The 13823-nt window shown below is 32.3% G+C and overlaps 1 protein-coding gene across 3 annotated transcripts in view; it reads left to right on the top strand.

The window, feature by feature from the left end:
* Positions 1 to 13823, top strand: part of GRIK2 (glutamate ionotropic receptor kainate type subunit 2) — a 642399-nt gene that overhangs the window by 237550 nt on the left and 391026 nt on the right. The gene's annotated exons all lie outside the window — the stretch shown is intronic.

The raw sequence follows: 13823 nt of genomic DNA on the forward strand, positions 1-13823 counted from the left end.
GTACGTTTGATGAGACTTAGAAACATTAGAGTGAAGAACATTATTGTTACTAGAAATATCACTCAAAATACTGGAGTCAGTTTATTCATTAAATTAGAAATACCTGTTGCTTCATGGCTGAGGGGAATCAAAAGCAAGTGGGAAGAGCAGGAGGTGCCTCTCAGTATGCAGTAGAGATGGGTCACCACTTCTCTCCTTGGAAAATTCACACCTTGTACTATGTGCTTCCCACACAATCCCCCTTTGGGGAGCTGTGACCTGTTTTCATTTTTTCAAGGTGTGTCAGTCACCAGGTCCATGTGCACATGTGATTTTCTACCAGCATATACATAGGTCACTAGGATGGCATCCATCAAATTCACACAAAATCAGCTTCAGAATGTTATAGTCATACTTCAAATCAATATAAAACTTTAAGAAATTTTTCAAAGTGCTTACCATTCAGAAAAAGGGAAGTTCCTGTGAAAACAACTAGAGATTGAAAACAGAGTGACAGTATTACTTAGCAGAAAGCAGTACAGCATAGTGATTAAAAGCTGGGGCCTGGATTGTGGTCTCCTGTGTGCTAATCCAGCATCCATCATTTACTGACTGTGTAACTGTCTTAAGGCAAGATACTTAGGGTGCTGAACCAGTTCCAATGTCTTGCTGAAGCAGTTAGCAGTTTAGACTCAGTAAAGCAAGTTATTTGGCCTAAGAATTAAATTGCTTTAGAGACTATAGAGCATAAAGGAGGAAAGCAATTCTTAGACTCAACAATGTAGACAACTTAAATGTCAGAGTTATATTCAGAATTAAAATATAAAATATTACAGCAATGGGAAATACATTAAATACAGAAAATGTGATTCAATTAACATTTTTGATGACTTTCTATTGAAGTTTGTAAAATACTTATCACAACGCCTGATATAGAGTATGCTCTCAATAAATGTTGACTATTAGAAGCTTTCATTCTTCAGAGTGAGCTCAAGTTTAAACATATTTCATATTGATTTAACTTTCTTAGGGTTCACTGTGTAGGAGTATACATTATGATGTTTGGGAGTGATCTGGAACTAAGGGAATACAAATCAGAGACACAACTTAGTCAGGTGAGGGTTAGGGCCAATGAGGAATGTCTTGGCAGAGACAGTGACTATGCCAAAGGCTCACAATACATTAGGAGAGAGAGAAAGTTGCAGATGTATGTGTCAATGTGTGTGTGTCTAGGTATATATGTGTATCTGTGTTAGGAACTAGGTTCCTAGGCAGAGGAACATCACTTGGAAGGAATGGTGGCATTTGATTCTGGTTCACTCAGAGAAATGTAGGTGGTTTAATATGCTGTGGCACTGGGAAAGTGGGTATGGCAAGAAAGGAGCCCGGAGAGAGAGGCAGAAGATAGACTGTGAAGAACTTTGTAAATGGCACTAAGCTTAAAAATTGGCAGTTATTGAAAGATCTTAAGAAATGAAATGACAAGATTGCATTTTAGAAATATTACTCCAGTTGCAGAAGAAAGCCAGAGTAGGGGCAAGTCTGAAAAATCCAGTGGAGATGCATTATTACAGCATGGAAGACATAGTGTGTCTGGCCTTAGTCAAGCATGTGGAAAGATTTACAGTGATGTTCCAGCAGAAATGATGGAGATCAATGAACTGTTAGCTAGAATAATTAAGAAGATCATTAGCTAGTTTAATAGTACAAAAAGCCTCCAGTGGGATATCCATGGGGTTAGGACCTGAGGTTTTATCTTTAACTCTGTCTTGCCCATCATTTTTATCACTGACTTGGACATAGAAACAAAACTGAATGTGATCATTCACATGGCAAAGGAAAAAGAAGCACATTTCCTATATTTCTCTAGTATCAGTAACTTGTCTTGATGCATTAGAATGTTGAATAAACTAATATTAATAAAGAGTTGATGATAAGATAGGAATCCAAATAGTCTTAATTAGAAAATTAGATAAGCAATAAATAGATGATATTTATCAGAGACATATGAAAAATTTAAAAAATAGTACATTAGAAATAAACTTAACACTAAGCTTAAGATGAATCAAATTATGATATTGTATTCTAAAAAGAATATATTTATATTATGTATACTACATGAGTTTAGGAAATTGACAGCCCTATTGTACTTTGCTTTGCTTGGACCCACTTGGAGTATGGTTAAAAAATGGACCCACAATGAGCTGTGAATACACTGGAGTATTTTCAGAGAAAAAAATAACTAGAAAAGTGAAAGATCAGAATACTCATGTGATAAGCAAAAGATTTAAAAGTTTTAACTTGGAAAAAAGAAAATATAGTAGGAAGATGGTTTCTGTTTTCAAATTCTGGATGATGACCATATGAAAGTTGGGCTTAAATTTATTCTAATCAGAGCAAATGGTTAGAAGGTTCAGGGAAGTAAATGATGGGTAAATAATGTAGAAGAACTTGATTCTTGAGCTTTCCCAGGAAGTAAAAGAAAACCTTCAGATGGCAGCAAATTTGCCATTCCTGGAGACCCACTGTAGTAGAAAAAGAAATCTAAGTATCCAAAGGATGGGTAGACCAGATGATTTATTGATTATGTCATTCTTAGATTCCTCTCTCTATTACACCTATAATAATAGTACAATTTTAGTATATAGTATTTATATAAATGCTTGCAGATGAATTTAATGGCATTTTTGAGAAATCTATTAAAAACATGCAGTAATAACAAAATGGTAAGTATAGGAGTTCTATTTCTTCTTCTTCTTTTTCTTCCCCCTGCCCAAACTTTTATTATGAACTTTAAAAATACACAGAAGAGATCAGATGGTAGCATATATGCTCATATACTTACCACCTTGATTAAATAATTGTTAACACTTTCCATCTTTGTTTTTATGAGACCCAAACACTTCATCATGAATCTCCTAAGAACAATCGTATTTTCTTATGCAACCACTATAGCATCATTTTGCCTAAGGAGAAAAAGAAACAAATAATTCTCTAATGCCATTTAATATCTAGGGCATTTTTAAACATAGCCTTTCACATTTACAATAAAGCATGATGATTTTATCCTTTGGATAAGGATTTGTACAAGATTAAAGTGAGGAGAACATGTTTTGCATTTATTTAGATAGAAAATAAGATTATTATAACTGTTGATGGAAGAAAAACTAGCATATCTTCTGAGAGAATAGCATATTACTCATAGCATTGATTTCTTTATTAAATTGAACATCTGTAAAATGCTGATTTTTACCTACTTTAAGGAAGGACCTATTACAGTCTCAGAAGTTAGATGTGACGTTGGTTGGCACATCCATCACAGGTTTATGAGTCATGCAATCCTCAGGAGTAGTTAAAATAGATCTAAATGAGAAAAGATTTGGATAGACTTCAGCAGTTAGCTAATATAAAACTTTTATTTCAAGTCTTGCTTAATATTGCTTTTTTGTGATGGGGAAAGTTTCCGTGTTTGGAGTTTTGTGTAAACAAGGGATTCCCTTGCCGTTTGTTCTTTCATAGCTACAAAACAAGGTGGGCAAATAGACCCGTGGAAAGGAAGGCTATTCTCCTCTGTTTCTTGTCTTCTTTCTTTATCAAGCCTGCTACAGAGTGATGGGAACTATTAACTTTTACAATAAGCTTAGAGAAAGAACTGCAGGCATTTTATTGCTTGAGATAGAGGTTATGTGAGATGTGGTGGCTCTTTCTGAATTAAAACACACACAAAAACAAAACAACTAAACCAAACAAAAATAAAGCTGTGAAAATGATTATCATAGCTGATTTCTTTTTTTAATTTCAAAAAGCGAAAGGTAAGTATAAGAAAGCAGTGAAGTGTTGCTTGTATCCTACAGAGAATAGGGAATTTGATGATAATGAGAAAGTAGGCTTTAGGTTCTTGAAAATGTGAAATTGGGTGAATCTTGGTACAAGTCTCAGGAAAGCCCATAATTATAAGTTACTAAGATGCTGCTTTAGGGTCATATAGTTCTTCTGTGTTCTTTATTACTCTGGGATGTACTTTACCCACCAAACATGATTTGTGAACTTCTTAGGGTAGCAATTCTTTCTTCATGTACCACATGCTTATGAAATGCTACATACAATTCTGACACTTCATAATAAAATTAGTAAGTCTAGAAGCACTTTTTATAGGAGGTACATAGTGCAAAATGAGTATTATTTTTCTCAAGCTATATAGAGAAAAAGCCCTTTTCAAAATCATGTGAACAATTATTCTTTTGTGGGTTTATGAACAGGTGGACAAAATGCTTTGCCTTTCAATTTTTTATTGGCAATTTTTAAAGCCAAAGATACACTTTTAGGAAAAAAATAGCTGATTTCTTCCTCAGAGAATCAAATTTATAGGCCCTTATTTTCTGCTTCACAAAGAAAATAGACAAATACGGGTTCTTTCAGTGTCCTGCCCATCTTCACATCAGCAGATCACAGATAATTGCCTCTTGCTTTAATGAATAAAGTGTCCTCCTCCCCAGGTTTACCTACCATTTCCTTTGTATTTGATCTCTTGCTCCTGGACCACCTGGCTTCATCAATAATACTTTCTTTTCTACCTGGTAACCTTTCTCTTTCTATCATTCTCTCCCTATCATATAAACATGCTGTCTTTCTCATCGTAAAAGAAAGAAATGCATAAACACCCTGAGATTTCATAGTATCCTCTAGCTACTTTCCTGTTTTCGGCCACCCCTTAATAATAGTCTAGCTTCACCATAAAACATATTTTATTCATTTTTTAAAAAAGTATAAAATTAATACAGATTCACTGTTAATAATTTAAAATATACAAACAGGGGTTGCCTGGGTGGCTCAGTTGGTTAAGCATCTGAGTCTTGATTTTGGCTAGGGTCATGATCTTGGGGTCATAATCTCAGGATCCTGAGATCAAGCCCCATGTCTGCCTCTGGGCTCTGGATGTGGAGACTGCTTAGGATTCTCTCCCTCTCCCTCTGTCCCTTACCCCTCTCACACTAAAAAATAAGTAAGCAAGTAAATAAATTAATTAATTATATTAAATGTACAAACAAATGAAAAGAAGAAAATTAATCAAATACCTATCATCTGAAATAAACCATACTTAATATTTTGTTATGCATAAGTACATATTGTAACTGCTTATAAAGCATTTTTGTCATCAAATAACTTCTATCGAATAATTTAAAAATGGCTGGATACATACTATTTTATTAATTAAATGTACCATAATTTATGTAAATAATTCTCTACCGTTGGATGGTTAGAGCATTTTTAATCATATTGTTCTTATGAACAAAGTGAACATCCTTGCAGCTAAATCACCCACATTTTTCTTCAGGTTACATCCTACAAGTAGAATTAGCAGACTTAAGTGTATGATGTTTTTAAAGCTTGATAGATTTAAAGAAAGGTTTTCAAGACAGTGTATCAATTTATATTTCTTTTCAACTGTGCTTTTTCTCACACACCTTAACAAATTTAATCTCTAAAAATTCTCTGTTTTAGTCTTTCCTTTCCTTTTTTTGAACATTTTAATATGTTTATTAGTTATTTGCATATATTACTTATAAATTAGCTATTCATATTCTTTGCCAATTTTTCTGTTGCAGGCAGTGATCATATTTTTTATTAATATTATTTATCTATTGAAGATACTAACCCTTTTTTAAAAATATTTTTATTTATTTATTTAAGAGAGAGAGAGAAAGCACAAGCAGGGGGAGGAGCAGAGGGAGAGAGAGAAGCAGACTTCCCCCTAGCAGGGAGCCAGCCCTGGGGCTCGATCCCAGGACCCTGAAGCTGAAGACAGATGCTTAACTGATTGAGCCACCCAGGCACCCCCGCCCTTTTGTTTTCTAATGTTATGTTTATATCTAGTTAATATACTTTTATATCTTATTTGTCTTTCTTTAATCATATCTATGTGTTTGATTATGGATTATTTTTCAAACATTCGAGTCACATTTAACAATATTGCCTTTATTTTTACTACTTGTGCTATCAAACTTAGGAAAGTCTCAGCACTTTTATGCAATTTTTTTAAAGTAAAATTTTATTAAAGGATGATCTAAATATACCAAAGTGCACAAATTATAGAGTAAAGCTTTAATAATACACATCCAAACACCTAGGTTAAAAAACAGAACATCACCAGCATCTCAGAAGCACATCATGTGCCCTTCCTACCCCACCACTATTTTTTGAAGTTTTTAAAAAATGAATTCATACAGCAGTATTTTTTTGTGTCTGACTTCTTTCACTCACTTTGTTTGTGAGATTCATCTTACGTTGTTGGGTGTGGTTATTGAATACATGATTTATGATGAACATGCATGCACTTTTTTTTGGGTGTATATCCTGGAGTAAAATTTTGGTCACAGGGTTTGTGCATTTTCAGTGTTAGAAGACTCTCATGCACAATTTTCAACATAGGTTGTACCAGCTTCTAGAGAGACCAGCAATGTATGAGACGTCTACTTGCTCCACATTTTCAACACTTGATACTACTTGTCTTTTTCATTGTAATCATTTGAGTGTATGAAAATTGTTTTGAACTGTAATTTTAATTTTTATTGTCCAGATTGCTATGAACTTTAACTCATTTTCATATGTTTATTGTCCCTCTGAATTTTTTAGGGGGGAGTGATTGTTCAAGTTTTCTACCCACATTTCTATTGATTTGACTGCCATTTTCTGGTTATGAATATTTTAAAGAGATGAATCTGTCTTACACACACATACACACACACAGACACACACACACATAACACACATCCTCTGGATTTTTTTCTTGAACTGGAAGTTTCTTAATTTTAATGTCTGATATATCATATTTCTACCTTATGGTTAATACTTTTTGTCTCTTTTTAAGAAATCTTTTCTAACATTATTGTTTAACTTTCACATTTAGCCATGTAATTGAAATGACTTTTTTAAGTGTGATTATTGAATTGATCCAGATATATTTATTGAAAATACAATTCTTTTTCTTTGGCACTAACACATTATTACTTACATGTCAGTGAATATATAGGTGAAAGTCTGTTTATGGTTTGTGTGTTCTGTTCTATTTATCCATTGGTTTTTGTTTTTTTTTCATTTTTTGTTTTGTTTTGTTTTTTAAGAGAGAAAGAGCATGAGCAGGGGTCGAAGGGGCAGAGAGAGAGGGAAAGAGAGAATCTTAAACCGGGCTCCATGCTCACCCAGGAGCCCTACGCCAGGCTTGATGCCACCACCCTATCATGACCTGAGCCAAAATCAAGAGTTGGACACAACTGACTGAACTACCCAGGCACCCCTCCATTAGGCTACTTTTATACTAATACCAAATTGAGTAATTTACAGTTGAATTAATTATTACAGTTCTTGAAATATGGTAGTGTAAGTCTTCCAGCTTTTATTTCTCTTAAGATTGCTCTTACTGTTTTAGGCCCTTTGCATTTCTGTATGTATTTTAGTGTGCTGTGGTTTTGATTGGGATTATACTAAACTATAGATCAATTTGTGGAGAATGAACATCTTTAAAATCTTGAGTTCTTTGTTTCATAAATTTAGTATATCCCTCTGTTTAGTTAGTTCTTATTTTCTCTTAATACTGTTTTATATTTTTCACCACAATATTTTGTACATCCTTTGTTATATTTCAAAGTATCTTAAGTTTTTTGATGCTATTGAAAATGATACTTATTTTTTTTTTTTACATTTTGGTTTGTTGTATGTAGAAATACCATTTATTTTTATACATTGATCTTATATGGATCATAGCAATGAAACCTCACTAAATTCACTCTTTTAATTCTAAAAATTTATCTGTATTATTTTTCTACATATACAATCATTTCATCTGAGAATAATCATAATTTTGTTTCTTTCTTTTCAAACCTTATTATAGTATAATTATTTATTTTAGTGTCATTACTCATTGCAGTAAAGAGGACCTTCATTGCAATGCTAAATAAAAGTGGTCATAGTGGACACACTTATTTCATTACCAGTCTTAAGAGGAAAGATTTCAACATTATATCAGTAAGTGTGATGTTTGATGTAGGTTATTTATGGATACTCTGTATCTGCTTACAAGTTCTCTTCTATTTCTAAATTGCTCAGAGTTTTGAATCATGATTTGAAGTTGAAATTTATCAATGATATTGTCATAACTGTCAAAAGGACTGTTCAGTTTTCTCCATTTTCTGTTAATATTTTAAATTATATAGAATTATTTTTAAATGTTAAGCAATCTTGAATTCCTAAAATAAACCCCACTTGCTTTTTTTTTTCTTTTTAAGTTTTTATTTAGATTTCAGTTAGTTAACATACAGTGTAGTTTTAGGTGTACAATATAGTGATTCAAAACTTACATACATCAGCTGGTGCTCATAACAACAAGTGCACTCCTTAATTCCCATCACCTGTCTCACCCATTCCCCTCACCTACCTGCCCTTTGGTAGCCATCAGTTTGTTCTCTGTAGTTAAGAGTCTGTTTCTTGGTTTTCCTCTCTCCCTCTTCTTTTGTCCCTTTGCTTGTTTGTTTTGTTTCATAAATTCCACATATGAATGACATCGTATGGTATTTGTCTTTCCTTGACTGACTTATTTCCCTTAACGTAGTAGTCTCTGGCTCTATCCATATCATTGCAAATGGCAAGATTTCATTCTTTTTTATGGTTATATTCCATTGTATACATACACCACATCTTTACCCATTCATCAGTCAGTGGACACTTGGGCTGTTTCCATAATTTGGCTATTATAGATAATGCTGCCATGAACGTGGGGGTGCATGTATCCCTTTGAATTAGTATTTTGTATTCTTTCGGTAAATACCTAATAGTGCAATTGCTGGATCCTAAGATAGTTCTATTTTTAACTTTTAGAGCAACCTCCATTCCCATTTGGTTTTGATGTATTTTTGTCTTTATATATTGCTAGATTCACTTTGCTGCATTTTATTCAGGATTTTTGCATCTATATGTTCATGAGGAGTTGATGTGTAACTTTTTTTTTTGTAAGTTCTATCTTCTTATTCTTGATTAGACCTGTTAAGATTTTATATATTTTAATAATATTTGAAATAACCAAAGTTTGGCTTTGTGTGTGTGTTTTCTATTGTATTTATTTACTATTTTATTTATTTCTGCTCTGATCTTTATTTTTTTTCTTCTATTTCCTTTGGATTTTATTTGTTCTTTTTTTTTTCTTAGATATTTGAGATGGAATCTTAGAGCATTGATTTTTAGTCCTCTATTTTTTTAAAATTTTTTATTATGTTATGTTAGTCACCATACAGTACATCATTAGTTTTTGATGTAGTGTTCCATGATTCATTGTTTATGTAGAACATCCAGTGCTCCATGCAATATGTGCCCTTCTTAATACCCATCACTGGACTAGCCCATCCCCCCACCCCTATTTTTTTAATTTTAATTTTGATTTTTAGTCTTAAATTTTCTTTTAAGCATGGCCTTAGCTGTATTCTAAGTTTTAAGTGCCAAATTTTCAGTTTATTTTGTTCCCCAATTTTGTAATTTCCATTTTGATCTCATTCTTGACCCATGGATTACTTAGGCATATATTCTTTAATTTCTAAATTTGGGATTTCCAGGTTATCTTTTTATTATTTATTTCTAGTTTAATATTACTGTGGTGAGGGAACATACTCTGAATTATTTCAATCCTTTTAAATATGTTGAGATTTAATATATGGCCAAGCTTATGATCAATTTTGGGAAACATACACTTGAAAAAAGTATTTTGTCATTTTGAGGTACTGTGTTTCATCTTTGTTAATTAGGTCAAATATATTTATTTCGTCAAAAACAATTTTTTTAAAGATTTTATTTATTTATTTGGCAGAGAGAGAGACAGCCAGTGAAAGAGGGAACACAGGCAGGGGGAGTGGGAGAGAAAGAAGCAGGCTACCAGCAGAGGAGCCTGATGTGGGGCTCAATCCCAGGACCCCGGGACCATGCCCTGAGCTGAAGGCAGACACTTAATGACTGAGCCACCCAGGCGCCCCTATTTTGTCTAAATTTAACTGCTTTTTTTTTTTTTTTTTTGGTCTGCTTCTTCTATGAGCTACCAAGAGTGGTGTTTTAATGTTTCCTACTATGATCTTTATCTCCTTCTAGTTCTATTGATATGTTGGAGGTTTGTTTTTTTTTTTAATTAGTGTACGTAATCTGAATTTTTATCATTCTGGTGTATTGACTTCTTTATCATTATGACATACACCCTTGATTCTCTTCAAGTCTACTTTATCTAACATTGGAATAGATTCACCAACTTTCATTTGGCTAGTGTGGTTTTAGAACAAATCTTTGCCCATTCTTTTTCCTTATTTTTCACTAGTGCTCTCACAGGTAGCTTACCGTTTTTGTGCCTTTTTATCCTATTGGGTGATTTAAAGTTTAAACTTTACATGTGAATCTATTTCATTTATCCTTAATGTAATTACTGATACCTTTGTTTTAGATCACTTACCCCATCTTACTAATTCTTTTAGTGTTTTCTCTATTTATTTTACTTACATTTCTTATTCTTTTTGGACAAATAAAATATTTTTATTATTTTGTAACTTTTCCTCTGTTAAATTTTTGATCATATGATTTTCATTATTTTAGTCTTTATCTTAGAAATTTAAATGTGGATTGTTGCATTATTACAGTCTAAAATAATGATCTTTACCTTTGTCCCAATATTGCTAGAACATTAACATTCTTTAATTTTATTCATGCTTTTCTCAAATTTTGTGTTATTAGAATGTGGTTTGATTTAAATACATTACAAACTTCATAAGATTTTACTGTTCTTGCTTCAATTGGTTAAAATTTATTGATATTCACCCATGTATTTACCCTTTCTTTATATTTCATACATTTAAGCAGTGTAGTGGTTCCCTCTGGGGTCATTTTTCCTCTGCCTAAAGAGCTCATTTGTTTAAATTCGTTTTAGTGGAGGTTTATTCATGATCAAATTCTCTCAATTTTGTTATTTTCATTGTTATGATTAAACATCCTTGGCAAAAGATATTTGTGTCTCTTCTCTCTCTCTCTCTCTCTCTCTCTCTATATATATATATATATATATAGTGAGATAAAAATGAAACTGTATGTTTTAATAAGTAATTTTTATTTCTTTTTTTTTTTAAGATTTTATTTATTTATTTATTTGACAGAGATAGAGACAGCCAACGAGAGAGGGAACACAAGCAGGGGGAGTGGGAGAGGAAGAAGCAGGCTCATATCGGAGGAGCCTGATGTGGGGCTCGATCCCATAACGCCGGGATCACGCCCTGAGCCGAAGGCAGATGCTTAACTGCTGTACCACCCAGGCACCTCAGTAATTTTTATTTCTAATTACATTTATTAAAATTTCCAGAATAGTAGTAAAAGTGGATATTGTAGATATTCTTATCTTTTTCCTGACATTACTGGGACTTCCTTTCTATTTTGCTCTTAATTATAACATTTACTATTAATGTGTGATTTTTATCTTAGTAAAATTTCATTGACTCCATTATTTTTTCCTAAAAATATTTTCTTAATCAAGAATAATTAATGATACCTATCAGGTGTCTTTATACCATCTAATATGGTGATTGTACTTTTTTCTTTGATCAATTACTATGTTAGATGTTACCAAACTTTCCAAAATTTTAAATAGAATTACAAAAGCTTGGTTTGTTTCCCACATAAGTTTAAGGCACCCACCCAATATTTTTTGGAAAGTAATTCTTTACTAAAATCTTTTACCTCCCTGTCTATACTTGCCCTCCACAAATCAGGAGTAGTGATCTCTCTTTTTCTTTTTCTTTCTTTCTCTTTCTCTTTCTTTCTTTCTTTTGTTCTTTTTTTTTTTGAGTTATCATGGCTGGAAGGTGTTATAGAAGATATTGTGCCTAGAAACCTCGCCTTATCTGGATATTTTTGATTTTTATACAAAATTTTAAATTCTGGCTTTGGATCAATAATAATCATTTATTTTATTTAATTAAGATAATTAATTCTTGAGGAATTACAAAGATTTCCTTAAATATTCAAACCAGTAATAAATGTGTAAACTTGAATTTGAATTATTTATTTTCAAGAGAGATAAAGAATAGGAACATTTTAATCCACTATCATCAAATATTGATCATTTTTGTATCCTTTGTATTTATATCACATAGAAACTATAATTTGAACTGAGGAAAGTAGAAGATTTAGTTTTTCATTTTATTTTGCCATTAAGAAACAACTTCAGGTTTGCATTTCTATAACTATTTCTAATTAACTTTAAGAAGTACTTTATAATTGCTCAATTATTTTTCTGTTCCATATGTAGGCTCTTACATTTCTAATTATATATTATTATCAAAGTCATTATGTCTTGCTTTAGGAGGTTTTGTATATTTTACTTGAATGAAACTTGGAAGAAAAATGCTAGTTTGTAGTAGAACAAGCAAAGGCTTTGAAGTTTTTGTATGAACAGATTGTAATGTTGGCTCTATCACTTGATAGCTATATGATCTTTGGCTGAAAGAGTTCTTTCCTATAAAATAATACTACTTGGGATTACTTTGAAGATTCCGTGAAACCTTAGACACTTATGGTGTGCCTACTCTAATGCAGCCACAAATCTAAGTGCTTTGTTATGAGATAACATTTAATTTTTATAATAACTTTATGCAGTCACCTTCAATATCATCCTTTTTTTAGAGATGAAGAAATTTAGACTGAGGATTTAAGCAACTGACCAAATTACATGGATGGCAAATTGCAGATACAGAACGTAAATCCAATTTGACTTCAGAGTCTAGGCTCATTCCACTATTCCCCTTCATATATACAAGATATCTAATTGGGTTCTTGACACCAGTTAGGCATGTAAATAGTTATTGTTCTGCTTAGCCTAAGTGTCTAAAGATTTTAAATGTATTCAAAGTACTATTTCACAATAAGTTGTTTGCTCTAGTAACTATACCATCAATTTAGTTGAAAGAATAAGAGAAATATTTCAAACTAATATGGTGTCAAATAACAAATTTTCTAATTCTTCCTGAATATAAATTTGTCTGAGCACTGTGGTATTTTCTTGAGTCCTAATTCTTCATATTTAGAGGAATAATTACCATACCATGACTTCTTACTAATTTAGAATTGTTAGCATACAATGGCTTCTTACTAATTTAGAATAGATAGTTTGCTGATTGTATAGTCACCTGGCATTTATGTGTCAGAAGACTTTTGATGAGGTATGAATTGCAAACTGTGGAAATATTCAAGGGTGTTCAATTTGTGAATGACTGTGCTGAGAGTACATGGAATGAAATTTGAAAGGGAGAAAGATAAATGCTCTCTATTGTTAAAGTAGTACTAGTTTTCCAAGACAGAGGCTGGACAGTGTCAAATATCAGATGCTCCCCCTTTCATTCCATTTACCAAAGTAACGATAAAGAAGAGATTCTGTTGGAGGCAGAGGTCCTATAGGTCACTCATAACTGAATAGAGAGGATATTAAGAAGCAAGGCTGGGACAAGAATGGGGAAATTGGACTAAGACGTAACTGGTAAAAGGTGACAAATGGCAAGGACATGTTTTTGAATTGTACCCTACATTTTATGGCCTAATTATATGCTTCCCTATTATTCACTGATTAAGGGATTTGTACATTTTTGAAGAGTTATCTTTCACAAATGTCCAAGTATCTTAAAAAAAAAGACTTAGAGTAGAACAAATAGAGAAATGCTTCTTTGTTGTCTTTTCTTGCAAGCTCATTCGTTAGAATTTGCAAGTGAATTTGTATTTTGGGCTTTTAACACAATAAGTGCCATAGAAATTATGCTAAAGATTTCTGATTTCTCAATTAA

Source organism: Ursus americanus, chromosome 11 (assembly GCF_024610735.1).
Source record: "Ursus americanus isolate L20-20 chromosome 11, mUrsAme1.1.p, whole genome shotgun sequence".
In the NCBI taxonomy this organism is placed as follows: Eukaryota; Metazoa; Chordata; class Mammalia; order Carnivora; family Ursidae; genus Ursus; species Ursus americanus.